Below are 14328 nucleotides of genomic sequence, written 5' to 3'. Positions count from 1 at the left end.
CCAACCATGAAAACCTGTACTTACAAACCTGTGTTTCAGCCCCTTAAGTGGGGGGAACTAATATGCAAGAAACAAGAGCCAAGACCCAAAGCATCACACTCTTGGCTGGCAGGGCACCTGCCAAGAAGTGCACTTCCCATTTCCCAGTCCCTTTTGTCCTGCGCTGCCCTTCTGTTCCCATCAAGTGGCCAGGGCCTTGTTCTCTCCAGCCCTCCCTGCAGATGAGGACTTGGGAATTATTAACAGTAGAAGCTCAATTGTCCTCCTTGGCTTATCGTTACTAAACAGGCAGAGCAAAGCTTTAGCCTACCATTGATTTAGATTAGTCTGTCCGCTTCGATATTATTAATTACCCAAGTTAGCATACCACATGTCAACATCCAAATCCGACTTCTTCGGAATTAACTGTTTCATTTGCGGTGACTTTCCCCACAGCTGTACCTGCCTGCAGTCCTTCTTGCTTCCCAGGGCCGCGTGAAATGCCTGGCAGGTATGGCTTCAACTATTGTCACCCAAAGTTATTAGGCTGGGGATCAGCACAGGTCACTCCTTTCATGGGAGGCCACTGGGCTAATCTCTTGAAGTGACATTTCCCTAATAACTTAACATTTGCCAAAGTTCTCCGTTGCATCTGTGGAAAGTAAACAGGAGGGTTAATTTAGTCCTCTGATCTCTTGTTATAAGCCTAATTATTTTACATGTCTTCATTTCATTAATGAATTGCTGCTTTTTACATGCAGCTCCTTCCCCATTGCTTTTGTTTAAACCTCCTGGTGGGAAGGGATAGATTAATTTTGTTGTGCCTTAATGAAACTGTATGCTACATTAGATTTAACCATTTGGCATGCACTGCCAACATCACCATTATGCATAATGAATTATTTTTTGTGAGTCCCCAACTACTGTAGACCTTCAGTGTTCTCCTTCAGACACTGTGAGGAAGCAACTGGCAGGCACTCACAGCGAGCTCAGTCTCGCCCCTGGTGTCTACGGAAACAGGCCTGTCGCCTTTCACTTTCGCCTTTCACTTTCTGTCAGCTGCACGGAGGCATCTAGGTTTCTTGCTGGAAGGAACCCAGAGAAGTGATAGATTTCCAGGGGGGCATCTCAAATGAAATTAGCCAATTATTTTAAAGGTTGTGAGGACAGAGCACGGAGCTAGGGGCCTTAAGGCAGGTCCAAAAGTTGTTTGGTAATTGTCTTCACATCTAAAGCGAACTAAAGTTCATCACAGCTCCTCAAGCAAGGGCCATCTGTGATTGGGGTGGTCTAGCCTGGGCTTGTCTGGCAGCTTGGCTCCAGGCTCCACTGGCTGGGGTATCGCATGTCTCCATTTATCTTCGGGGACCAGCAAACTAACCAAAGTGATGGCAGAAGCTTACGAGGCCAAAGTCAAAGGCAGATTTAGAGCCTTATAGACATGACTATGCTCACATATTTAATGTACTCCCAAGTGTATTGCTAAACCCAAAGTCAAGAGGCTATGAGGTTTCCTCTGTGAAGAGGCATGCATAGATGAGACTGTAGGAAAAGGCAAATTATTGAGACCAGCAACCAAGTTGTTGACATGGCTCTAGAGTTTGTCTGGGTTCTAGGTTGTAACTACCACCAAACTTTCAAACTGATCCAAATGCTAAAGTTAAGGTGGGCCCAGCCTGGACATATCCTTAGTCAGAGCTCCAAGCACATCGGGCAAGCAACTCCCTGACTTACCACTGAGACAAACCTGATCTAGTGTGGCTGGAACCAAGCCTCGTCTGAGTTGCATGCATTCTCCTGACTAGAACTTGGGTTCCTAGTGGCTTACTGCTAAATCTGTCCCAATGCTATTTGAAAGCCATCTCCTTGGTTACCTAAGTTGCCTGTTTCTAGACCTTTTCTGAATTGACTTGGAAACGTTTTGTTTTAAAATCATTATTAATTGTTTCTTGCCTTGATGTGTCTACAGGACACAGGCCCTTCCAGAAGGATCTCCATATTTAAGGCTCGAAACAGCTGCCCTTTTGCTTAAAACTAGAGTTTGGTTTTTTTCTTTATCCTGGAAACGGTCAACTTGACCTTATATGGCCTTGACCTTTCCCCTACTTAAAGTCCAGCTAGAAATAGGGGTACCCAATGCCAGAGGTCGATGGTGTCTTACATTCTTCTGAGTGTTCTCTGCAATTCTTTTGATATTTAAAATGCATGTCTGTAGACTAGGGGTTGAAATTTAGGGCCTTGCACATGTCAGGCAAACACTCTGTCACCAAGATACATCCCAGTCTTTATTTCTAGACAAGGTCTTGCTACACTGCCTAGGCTGGCCTTGAGCTCATCCGGTAACCCAGGTAGGTCTTGAACTTAGAATCTTCCCACCCCAGGCCTCAAAGCAGCTAGGATTGTAGCCCTGCAGTTTTAGAGAAAGCTAGGCACTCAAAGTGGGGACAAACTAGAGGAAATTGTTTGAAAGCAGAAGGGACTAGGAACCCAAGTCGGGAGAGAAATACTCAACAAAACGATCCTTTAAAATTGTGTTCTATGTTCTGGGTTAAGTAGCAGATGCTGCAGCCACAGGCAACAGTCTACAAACTCCACTTGCTTTGCATGGACAGTCGGACTCTTCCCTACTTACAGCATTGTCTTCACAGTTCCCTGCACTGAGGTCATTTCCCCACGATGCTTCCCTCACGCATTCAAATCGTTACGCCAACGCACCTGCCTACAGATTACCATCTTGGCACTTGTGTCGCTCCTGCCCACCGCCGCCCCCCCCCCCCCCCCAGTTGTCTTCGCTGCTCACCTTTCCTCCCCTCACGGGCACTCCCTGTCTCCCTCCCCTCCTTGACTTTTCTAGTCCGTGAAACTTAATGCCACCTCACACACTGGACAGTTTCCTTTTTTGTTTTGTCGATGGCCTCCTTCTTCCAGAGTAGATGTTCCTTGGTTGTCTGTTTTGATTTTTTTCAGCCTCTAGAATGTACAGTAGAGACTAGAATGTGTAGCCTTCTAGACTGTATAGTAAACACTCAAGCAATGGCAGCAGAAGGAAGGAAGGATGGAAGAAAGGGTAGCCAGAGAGGGCTGGAGGAGAAATCCAGGTAGAAATCAAAGCAGGATGTACAATCGCATGAAGACAAAGTTCATATCCGGGACTTCAAGAGGTGAGTCGGCCGGGTGCTCAGAGGGCACTGCTGAAGTTCAGCATCTGCCTCTGCTAGCTCCTCACCTAGAGTCACTCAAACTGAATTGATGATTCCTCCGCCATCACTTAATGATGTCCTCCTTACTTCAAATCCTACATGCACGGGCTGGTTGCTGATACAGCATCCATTTATTACTCAGCTAGAGGGCTCAGCATCTTCTGCCTCCCGAAGATGTCTTGACTGCATCTGTCTCTCCCTCTCTCCATGACCATTATTTCTATCATCTCTTAACGGGCAGTGGCGTGTTAACCAGCTCTCTGTTGCAGCACCCCAGCTCTCAGTCTCATTGGCCACCACGTTCCCTTACCCCTGGGACAAAGTCCAGTCTTAACAACATCATATGAAGCCCTATATTCTTACCACCCATTCTAGCCTCATCCTTCCTCCTGCATCAAGGCGAGTCTCCACAGTCCTCCACACCTGGAAGGCCCAGGCCACTCTCACTTATCTTTTATGGTGCAGCTTCTGTTATGATTTGCCCACACAGGTCCTTATATATGTTCAGTTTTTAAAATAATTCAGTATTTATCTCTCTAATCAACATTGTCCAGGAAATAATAGACATATTTTTCTTATTATGTAATTAAAATGAGAAGTATCCATACATGTTCACCATGTATGCTAGCTACATGGTGTGCTACAATAACTATGTCCCCTCCCCCATGCTTCCGAACCACGGAAATATGTGATATGGCTGATTAAAAATAATTCAGCTGGATCAGGGGATGGTTATAGAAGCTGTGTACTTGAAAGGCTGAGGCAGGAGGATTGGATTTTTTCTATATTGTGGCTACTGTTCTACATGCCCTAGGCATATTTATAAATTTGAGGCTCATAAATAACCCCCATGAGAGAGAACTAAAGCAATTTTTTTCTTACAGAAAAGAGTTCTGGGGTTCACAGGTTGTCGTGCCCAGTGTCACATAGATAACAAGAGGTTGACTTGGCATTCAAGCTTAATCATTGGCTAGGTCACACCTTTGCTCTCTTCACATATCATCTCCATAGGTCTTACTGCTGCAGAAGCCTTCAACATTTGAACTCTGTGACAGCAGAGCCTGTTCTGATGGGAAGGTGGGTCATCCGGTGAGGAGGACCATAGGACATCCAGAAAAGGGGGCCTGGTAGAAAGCAGCACCCCAGCTGTCTGAGGTTTTCTAGACTTGCTTTAGGACTCTCCTGATGACAAGTTGGCATCACCATTCTGGCAGAATCTCAGGCTGCTGGCTTTTTCTGCTGTCCTGTGCACTTTGGGTCTCCAGAGATGCTCTGAGCTTCCCAGCTCCAAGTAAAAAAAGCTCTGGAGCCAGATTGCCCAACTGCTGCCTACACCTCACAAGCACATCCCCTGGTTGCATACAACAGAGGCCTGCCCACCACAGAAGAACCTCAAGGTCATGCACTAAGCCTTCATGGTATCTACACTTTATCTTTAAAAGAAAATCTTAACTTGAGTCATCTCTTTCCCTGGTGTTGAGAGTTTCAAGGAATCTGTGCATATTAATAGTCATTCCTGTCACATGCCTGTCACCGTAGCTGGGAGCCTGTGTGTCACAGCATTTGAGATGATGCAGTCAGATACTATCGACCAACTCAGCATCTCTCTGAGAAACCCATGCTCAACTACATCCCTGTGGGTAATAAACAGGATGGATGTCCTCTATCCCCTGATAGACTGTTATCTACAAATGTATAACTCAAAAGGAATTACCACCAATATTCTTTTAATTGGAAATATCCTTCTTCCGCCTAAGCAGATATGTGCAAGCCCCTTTCTCACTGAAGCCATCCACAGCAGAGGAACATGTGTGTGAATGACAGCCTTTTAATCTTCTCCTGTAATCAGCTCCCCGAGCCCGGATGCTGAGTCGGTGAAACTGGCAAGCCCTGTCTGCATCTTGGCTCCCTCCTGCCGCAGGCTCCGGTGGTCTGCCTTGCCCCTTCTCCCTAACTTTAGCACTGGGACTCTTTCGAGAAAGTCAGAATATTTTTCACCCTGGGCTAGATCCTCCATTAAAATCAGCTGACCTAGAAAAAAAAATAAAAGCTTAGGCGAAGCGGCTTTTCTGATCCCATTATTGATAAGCTCTTAGAGTTCATCAATGAAAATTAGAAGTTGTTAATCCCGTACATTTGCCCCCCTTGATTTTTAATTACAGAAAGGAGAAGGGATGGATAACGGTCTGGGGTTGCAAAGACACCGAAGCTGTCAAGAGAAAATTAAATTTACAGTCAGAGAGTTTTGTTTTCTCAAGTGTCCTTATAAAATGCAAAAGAGGCTCCTGGCATCACCAAGGCAATTCAACTGGTTTCCCAAACTGGCAGGGTTTTCTTCGAAGAAGCCCTCCTTCCTTTGCCAAGAGAGTGTATTAATGACAAGGACTGGACCTAAAGGGAACTCATTCAGAAGAAAACTGCATTAAAAGAACATTAAGGGCGATGTTTTAAAGTCTGATTTAAACTCATGAAAGCAAGGAGATTTATTGTTGAAGCCAAATCGCCGTGCTGACGCGCCCTGCCTGGTAATGCATTCTGATTGGAGCACAGGGGATTGAATCTGTGCAGAGACATCGCTCACTGTGGCCTCAGCATTCCCGCTGCTGAGCGGGAGATAGTGATGGGGGACGGTGCGGGTAGGGGGTGGGGAACAGGCTGGGGACAGCCACATTCCTGAAAGCAGATGGGCTAACATCCCAAGGGGGCCAACTCACCAGGGAAATAGGAGAAGGGCGCTGCCAGCTGGGGTCAGCCTTGACATTAGCCGACAGCTCAGCAACATCACAGCTTCCCAACACAAGCAGCCATGACTATAGTGTGTGGGGGTGGGGGCGGGGACGGGGTGGGGGGGGGGGTGCTGCGGTGCTCTCTGGAGAACTGGCGGCTCAGCAGGAAGTTCCAGCCCATCTCCTCTGAATCCTAGCCATCCCTTCTCTCGCCCTGCCACGCCCTCCGGGGAGGGGGTGGAGGGGGAGGGCGGGACCTTCTCTTGGGACGCTCCTCCTACATTCAAAGGGACCTATAACAGAAAGAGCCCTCACCTTAACCTGCTGCTCTATTTTACTTGGCAATTGCTTTAAACCCAATGCAAGTATTTACTTGTGCTGCAGACCTGGATGTTAGCCAAAGGGCCAGCTGCTTGCCATCTTGCAAGTCAGGATCTGATTTCTGGATTACCAGTGTTTGTGCCAATGTTGGAAAGGTACATTGAAGTCACCTGGAAAAAAAAAATCAAAGAACCCAGTCTTGAGCTTGTGTGCCCAACCTTCCCTCCCACTTCAAGGTCACATCTCCCAGTGAGCTTCAGTGATTCAGCTGGCCACATCATCAAATTCTATTCCAAGTAGCAATAGTCTCTGGAGGGTGCCTATAGCTTTTTCCACTAGGCCTTCAAACCAATCCCCTTTTGTTCCATTCTCATGTCCCAGCACTTGGACAGATGTCCATTTCATGGACTATCTGTTACTCTCTAAGTAGTATGGAATCTTCGCCACGCATGGATGGAAACAGGGCTGTCTATTCAAGTGGTCACATGTGGGTAGCCAAAAGACAGTAAAGATGTGCCAAGTCAATCTGTGAAAACTAGAAGACCTCAGAGTGTCACTTCAGGAGGGACTCAAAAGTGTGCGGAAGGTTGTTTGCTTTGCTTTCTGAATCGGATTGTTCGTTCAAGGCAGGGTCTCACTCTAGCCTAGGATGACCTGGAATTCACCTAGAAGCTGTCCCATTTGGGTAAGATAGATGACCCTAGGGGTCCATACTGGTTTGGACGGCATGAAGCTCTGAAGAAGACCTGCAGGCATCCCAGGCCCCAAGAAAACTGCTCATACGTAGAAAGTTTTGTGAATGATTGTCATGGGCTGCCCAAAGCCAACCCATAAAATTCAGTCTATAATAGCTTTAGTCTAAAGAGAACTGTGACAAAGAACTTGCTCTTTAAGGAGGATTTCATAGATTATATTTTTTTAAAAAAAAATGTGTCACAATGTCCATGTGTCCAATGTCCATGGTTCACAACATTTTTAAAGTGTGTACTCGTGTGCTCAAATACGTTTTAAAGGAAAGCAGCAACCTAGGCTTGCTAACAGTTGATGAATCTGAGGGATGGTATGTGGGTGTTCATTACCATTTCTTTCAACTTTCTGTACATTTGAAATTAAAAAAAGAGAAAAAGCACAGAAAAACAAAGCCCTAGCTGACGGCAGAAGTAACAGGAATGAATATAAAGTGATGAGCTTATTCATTGATATTCCTTTACCATATTCTGTCTGAACACACGCTGTAGCGGTTCGATATTTAGTTGGAATAATCAATAGGATGTAGTGCCTGATGGGAGGCACAGTGGCAGAGCTTGAAGTGGCCAGTGTAAATGATGGGCAGCTCACTGAACAAGGCGACCAAAAGGCATAAGGGCAGCGAATGGGTGGAAGCGTGGGTAAAATTAATTCCGGGAGCAGCATCTTTAAAGGTGTGGGTGATGAACTGGAGTGGGTCACTAAAGGATGAGTGGAATTAAAAGGACTGGGTGAGAGTAACACGGACCAGGGACGGGGAGATACTTGGAAGGAGGCAAGGGTTAGGAAGTGCTGTGTGTGCCGGTTGCCTGGAGATGTGTAAAACATATGCAGAGCAGCTGATTTCATTTCTGCAGCCTCACAGGGCTGTGCTGGCAAGATGGCTGATGGCTGCACAGCTTGGCTTGGGCATTACGTTGTCTCCATTGCCCTGCTAGACTAGATCTGTGCCTCAAGTAAACCCTCAAGGAGCCCCCAGTGCAGTGTGGGAAAGACACATCTAAACAGCTACCTCTGAACTTCTTGCAGCCAATGCCGGGCAGATGGAAAAAACTGAGACCTTTCAGTTTCAAAAGAAAAACTTACCAATGCCCAACAGCCTCTATTTTTTGTACAGACACTTAGCTGGTCTGAAAAATATGGTTTGGGCACAGATCATGGACCTTGTAGCAAATATGCCTCAGCTGCGTGAAAATACCTGTCCCAGTTAGTACCAAATATCAAAGCTCCCCCCCCACCCCACCCCAAACATAATACACAGGTATTGCTGTGGCTGTGGAGGACAGACCTTCTAGAATGGGATTTGAATTGGGATGCCAAAGAGTAGTAGTTTTCCAAGATGGGAAAGGAGGGAAGGAGGGAGAGAGAGAGGGAGAGGAAGGGAAAGAGGGAAGGAGGGAGAGAGACTCCAGAATGTACAAGGCAGCAGAACATAAGCAGTCATAGCTCCATCTCCACACTTCTTTCAGGGACATAGGGTTGAGGAGTTAAGGAAACCCTGTGAAACAGAACACTAGTCCCCTCAAGGCTGAGTCCCCTCAAGACTGTGCGTTTGCCGTCCTGGGTGAAGAGCTGTGTTGCTAAATCAGGAATTCCTCCCTCAATGTCTGAACTCAGATACCTGAAAGAGTTGCCAGAAGACCCCACTCTGACTTGCTTTCAGCTGCCACCCCACCCCAACTAAGCCCAGGCAGGCCCATGTACTCTGTGCCCTGAAAACAATGCCAGTTCCCTCTCTTCCTGGAGTAAGATGTAGGAATTTTAAAAATTCCCCATACACAGGAAGACTATCATATCTTTGGCATCTTCTTTTCTACATTGTCTAGGCTAATGTTTCATGAGCAATTTCTATGTGCCGGGCATCCTGTGGGCTCTTTGCATGCGTTTCATCCCCATAACAGCTCCATAGAGAAGATACTGTGATTAACCCCTTTATCTGGATGAGGTCGGGGAGAATAAGGTAGTTAGGCAACTTGCCTAAAGTCACACTGCCAGGCTATGATAGAGCAGATTCTAGGACCATATGGGATGACTTCGGAACCCGAGCTCTTAAAAATCCTCATGAGATGGGTGAGGGGGCCGACACTCCCCCTGCAGCACTCAGGAAAGTGGGCCCTGCACCTTGCCTGGGCAGCACAGCAGAGCTGACCCCATTGACAGGGTTACTGTGAACCGGCCCCTAGAATGTGAGTATGGAAAATCTGGCCCCGACTCTCATCTGCCATATTGTGGTGTGGGCAGGGGAGAGAGCCTCCCCTCCCCTCCACCACCTCCTCTCACCCCTCACCGCCTGTGGTGTGTGGGAGAGATGGCCCTGAGGTCAGAAGAGTGGGGGAGCTGTCTCTCCCCGTCACCAGCTGCAGCACTCGTGAGAGTGGCCCCTGTACCTAGCCTGGACAACACAGTAGAGCTGGCCCTGATGGTCCAGGTGTAGGAGAGGGGACCCTGAAGGCATGAAAACAGGAGAGCAGGCTCTGCCCCTTGCTCACTGCTGCAAGGGGTGAACTAGCTGAGGCAATGCAGGAGAGCTCACCCTGGTAGTGAGGACAGGGGAGAGCAGGTGGACTGACCAATTCTGCAGCTACCCAGGCCCAGAACCAGGGTTATGAGGTGGCCCTCCCCAACATCCACCTCATCTATGATTGGCAGGAGTATGTGAAGGGACCTGACACACAGATCCAAAGCTGCAGGATCTTCACAGCACAGGGCGACAACAGGATATTTGAGAAGAGTCCCAGTGAGGGCCCAGTACCAATAGTGTAGCAGAAACCAGAGGCCTGAACCAGACCGATGACTCTTTGCGATGAACACTTTCAAGTAAAGACACATGGACAAAGGGGTTTACGGCGTGACTCAGTGTGTCACACTACAGCTCCCATGACTAGATTTTTTTTTCTTTTCTTTGTTTCTCTTAAATTGGGGGGGGGGGGGGGTTTGCAAGGGCAAAGGGCAAATACGAAGGGAAGGGAAATGAGTGGGATGGAGATTCGTGATGTGAAAGACACAAAGAATAGTAAAGAAAGTTTTAAAATAATCCAAATGAGAGGCTACACTGTCTCATCCTTGAAGGTCTAAATCCATGGTATGAAAACAACAACAAACGAAGAAATAGTGACATTGTGTTTTAGACTTTATTCTAAGGATATCAGTCATTTTCATTATCAGAGACATAATCCTTCAGCAAATGCTGAAGCCTATTTTTTCAGCCCCCCTTCTCTCTGTGGCGATGTGGATATGTGGGGTGTGAGTACATGTGTGTTTGTAGGTGAGGATACTCATATAAGTACATATGTGTGGAGGGTGGTGGACAACTTTCTGTATCATCCTCAGAAATACCACCCATCTCTTTTGAGATTTCTCATTGGCCAAGAGCTCACCAATGAGACTAGGCTAACTGTCCAACAAACCCCAGGGATCCTCCTGTCTCTGCCACCCCAGGTCCCAGCACTGGGATTATAAATGTATGCCACTACACCTGACATTGTTTTGCAGATGCTGGGGATTGAACTTGGGTTCTTGTACTTGCAAGCAAGTACTTTGCTGCCTTAGCTGCCTTCCTTACTTCTGTTACCTATTTTATTAATGAATCAAATTAAGGCAAAGAGAGGCTGGGACACTTGCCTTAGGCACATTTGGACAGGTAGTTTGGTGTCTATGTAACATGCCAGGGCACTCACTGTGCCTGAAGAACAGTACAGACATGTGTGACTCACAGGAAGGATCTTTTTACAGCTATTGTACATCCGGCATGGACTCAGGAATGCCTCACCGAGCACCTCCCCATCGCCACATTACAGCCAGGAAGAACCTGCATACCAGTCAGGTGCGCATCCCTTTGTAATTGTCCTTGTTTCTGGAATCTCCCACTGTGAGAGAGATGTCAGAGATGTCTCCAAAACTACAGGAAAGGATTTGTTTTCAAGTGTTAACAATGTGAAACTCCTGAGGAACCTCTTCACTCTGGGAAAATCCTGTAGAGATTAAACTTTGTGGTCAAATTAGCATAATTATCCCCAAAGTTAGAATAGAAAAAAAAATTCCCTTGCTGTTGACATTCATTAATAGTTTGTCTCAGCCTAAATGTGAAATATTTTCATACTTCTATGTTTTGGCTGTTATCAGTGAAAAAGAGAAGTACTAGTTGGGTAGAAAGGAAAAGGTAAGCAGGGCATAGTGGCTCATGCCTGTGATCCTGGAACTCAGGAGGCTGAAGCAGGAGAATTATCATGGCTTTGAGACCAACTTGGGTTACATAATGAGTTCCAGGCTAGTGTGGGACATGGAAAAAGATCCTGTCCCTGGCTTCGAACCAACAACATCCTAGAAACAAAACAACAAAAGCAAGAGAGAGAGAAACAGGGATAGAAGGAAGGGCAGGTAGAAAAAGGCAAATGGAGTATCTTTTCCTTAGAATGAACCATTATCGTTTGAAATGAAATTTCCGTGGTCATCTGAAATATTTGGGGACTTGTTGATGACAATTTCATTTTGTGATATGATCATTCTGTCCTTCATAGCTCACACATTGACTTCAAATCATCATCAGAAACTTCTGAGGTCTAAGAATGGTATGTCCCAGGATATCCTTCGAAACCTGATGACATTTGAGGCTGATGAGATGGCTCAGGGGGCCGAAGGTGCTTGCGGCAAAGCCTGATGACCTCAGTTTGATACTCAGGGCCCACACAGTGGAAAGAGAGAACCAACTCCTACAAGTTGTCCTCTGACTTCTACGAGAATGCTGTGAATGTTGACCTACCCCCCCCCCCCACATACACACAGATAGACAAATAAGTGTAATAAATAGTTTAAATCTGTGAGAAGTTTACCACCACCATCTCCATTTTTTTTTTTTGTAACATTTGCCCATTGCCAAGACTAGTCAGAGCAGCTGCTCTCTGGCATATGCCATTTATGTGAATCCTAGGATGAAGTTGCTCTGGAATTTTAAATGAGGCCAGTGGGAAAATAATGCAGCAATATATCACTTCTCAAATAAAAATTTCCAGGATTTAAATAATCTAAAAATGGCCACAAACCAGGAGGTCTCTACAAAAGGACCACTGTGCCGCTGAATCCTCTCAGGAGATAGTTGCCACACCCAGCACTTCACTCACAGAGTCCTTACGTGATCGATTGTCCACGGCAGTGGCTTTGACTTCCAAAGCAGCCTACATTTGCCTGTGTCCTCCAGCCAGACAGGAAGCTGCACATGGAAGAGGGTAAGTGGGGAGCTCACTCCTGGAGAGAGCATACAACAATTCCAAAACAAGAGACAGGTGACAAGAGGGCAGGGGACCAAGTTACGGTCACTCCAGACACTCAAGAATCTGGGCTCAGGGAGTGCAGGGGCTGATTGCCCCAAATACCTCAGTCAACATGCCAGAGGGCCAAGTACCATGGCAAGTACACATACTGACCACTTTGGGCCACCAGGACAAGAGGAATTTGTTTTCTGGGTGAAAAACAGAAAAAAAAAATCAGACAAGGAGGAATGCAGTGACCAGAAAAACTTCATATATAAATAGACTAACACTCTGAAAGAAAGTTCTAGACAAACCTTGGAAGAAGAGCTTGTAGCCTTAGTTAGGGTTTCTGTTGCTGTGATAAAACACCATGACCAAAAGCAACTTGTGGAGGGAAGTGTCTATTTAATATTATTACACTTCCGGGTAACAGTCCATCACTGAGGGAAGTCAGGGCAGGAATTCGAGGCAGGAACCCGGAGGCAGGAACTGAAGCAGAGGTCACGGAGGAGTGCTACTTGCTGGCTTTCTCCTCATGGCCTATGCAGCCTGCTTTTTTTTTTTTTTTTTTTACAACTCAGGACTACCTGTCCAAGGTTGGCACCACCCACAATGGCCTGGCCCCTCCTGAATCAATCATTATTTAAGAAAATGCCCCCACAGGCTTGCCCATAGGCCCATCTTATGGAGGGCCTTATAAGTTGAAGTTTAAATTCCCTTCTCTCAGATGACTCTAGCTTGTGTTGCCTTGACAAAACACTAGCCAGTATGGCTGCGGTATACAACTATCTCTTAGTTCACATAACACAGGCTACTCTCTACTTAATTGTGTATTCGTCTACACACAACATACACAAGGAAGAGTAGATTGTTCTAGAGGACAAAGGAAATGGAGGTATGTTTAAGAGTGTTGACTTTTATGGTAAATGAATTAAAAGATGTGATGGGAGAGTTCGTATTCTAAAATTGCAGGAGGGTCAAAGCAGGTCTGTTGATGAGGTCGAGCTGTTTGCCATCCAAGCACAAGATGGAGAGAGTGAGAGAACTAGGTCCCACTGCCCAGGGCCATTGCTGCCTGGGTGTTGGAACTGGCACCTCTGGAAGACAGTGAGGCAGGAGAAGAAACCAGTTAAGATCAAAGGCTCTGAGGTGTGAGATCTCGATTCTCATCATTTGGGACCTTTGAGCTAGTCTCCAGATTCATAATGTTATCATGACAGGTTGGGATGTTTTAATGTGGGAACACAGTTAAGGAGCTGAGGTCTATGCTCTAGCAGGCTGGGCGCTAAACTAATCTGGGACTCTTAAAAAGGGATTTGGAAGAATTAGATGAAATCATAAGGAAGTAAGTATGGTTTTATAAGCACAAAGGATGAGTGATGGATTCAGGCTTTGAGGATTTGAACCAATTATCCTGAATTTCTGAGACACTGAGGAACCCGAGAACCCCCTACCCCCACCCATGTGTATTTTAATGATTAATTGTTGTTAAATACTTATTAAGCAGTATGTGTCATGTAAAATCTATTCCATCCGTTTAATCCTTAAACCAGCTCGGTGGTGGTGGTGGTGGTGGTGGTGGTGGGTGGGGGATAGGAATTCTTACAGTGAGGAAACTGATGTTCGGAGAGGCTAATGAACTCTCCCCAAAGTAAAAGTAAGAGAGCCAAAGAAGACACAGTTATTATAAAATGTTCAAGTTATCAAGCCCCAGGTGAATTTGCATGTGGCAGAGAAAGCCATTCTATTTCCAATCCTCCCTTCCTTCAAATAGCCGGGGTGTCTGTCTTCAGGCTGTCAAGTCACTGAACCTTGACAACAATGAAGGAGAATTTTAATGTTCCAAGATTTCAATAGATCTGGCGCTGTTTCCGTGAGAAATAGAAGACACGGGTTTAACGTGGTACAGGAACAGCCATATCTTGTAGATTGAAGGCATTTGCAGTGTATCCATGTTCAGGGTAGTTTTCTTCCGCCACCTCTACCGCCAGAGATAAAGAATGAGTGATAGAGAGTTCATGGGACTGATATCTGCAGCAGTATTTATTCCAGCCTCATAGGAATCAATATGAGGCTGTGCCGACAATTACACTTGATCCGTGAGAGAGG

General features: G+C 46.2%; 1 long non-coding RNA gene across 2 annotated transcripts in view; it reads right to left on the bottom strand.

Annotated features, from left to right (window-relative positions):
- LOC128113502 (uncharacterized) overlaps positions 1–14328 on the bottom strand; it is a 303408-nt gene that overhangs the window by 24509 nt on the left and 264571 nt on the right. The window contains exon 1 of one of the 2 annotated variants that reach the window (XR_008219507.1): positions 5894–6000. The exons of the other annotated variant lie outside the window; for it this stretch is intronic. This is a non-coding gene — a long non-coding RNA (uncharacterized LOC128113502). Of the gene's footprint in view, positions 1–5893; positions 6001–14328 lie in introns of those variants that run through there. 2 annotated transcript variants of the gene reach the window in all.

The sequence above is a fragment of the Peromyscus californicus genome, unplaced genomic scaffold, assembly GCF_007827085.1.
Source record: "Peromyscus californicus insignis strain IS unplaced genomic scaffold, ASM782708v3 Scaffold_18__1_contigs__length_77618521, whole genome shotgun sequence".
NCBI classification, from domain to species: domain Eukaryota; kingdom Metazoa; phylum Chordata; class Mammalia; order Rodentia; family Cricetidae; genus Peromyscus; species Peromyscus californicus.
Note: the sequence above shows the minus strand (reverse complement) of the source record. Positions and strands in the feature narration are given on the sequence as shown.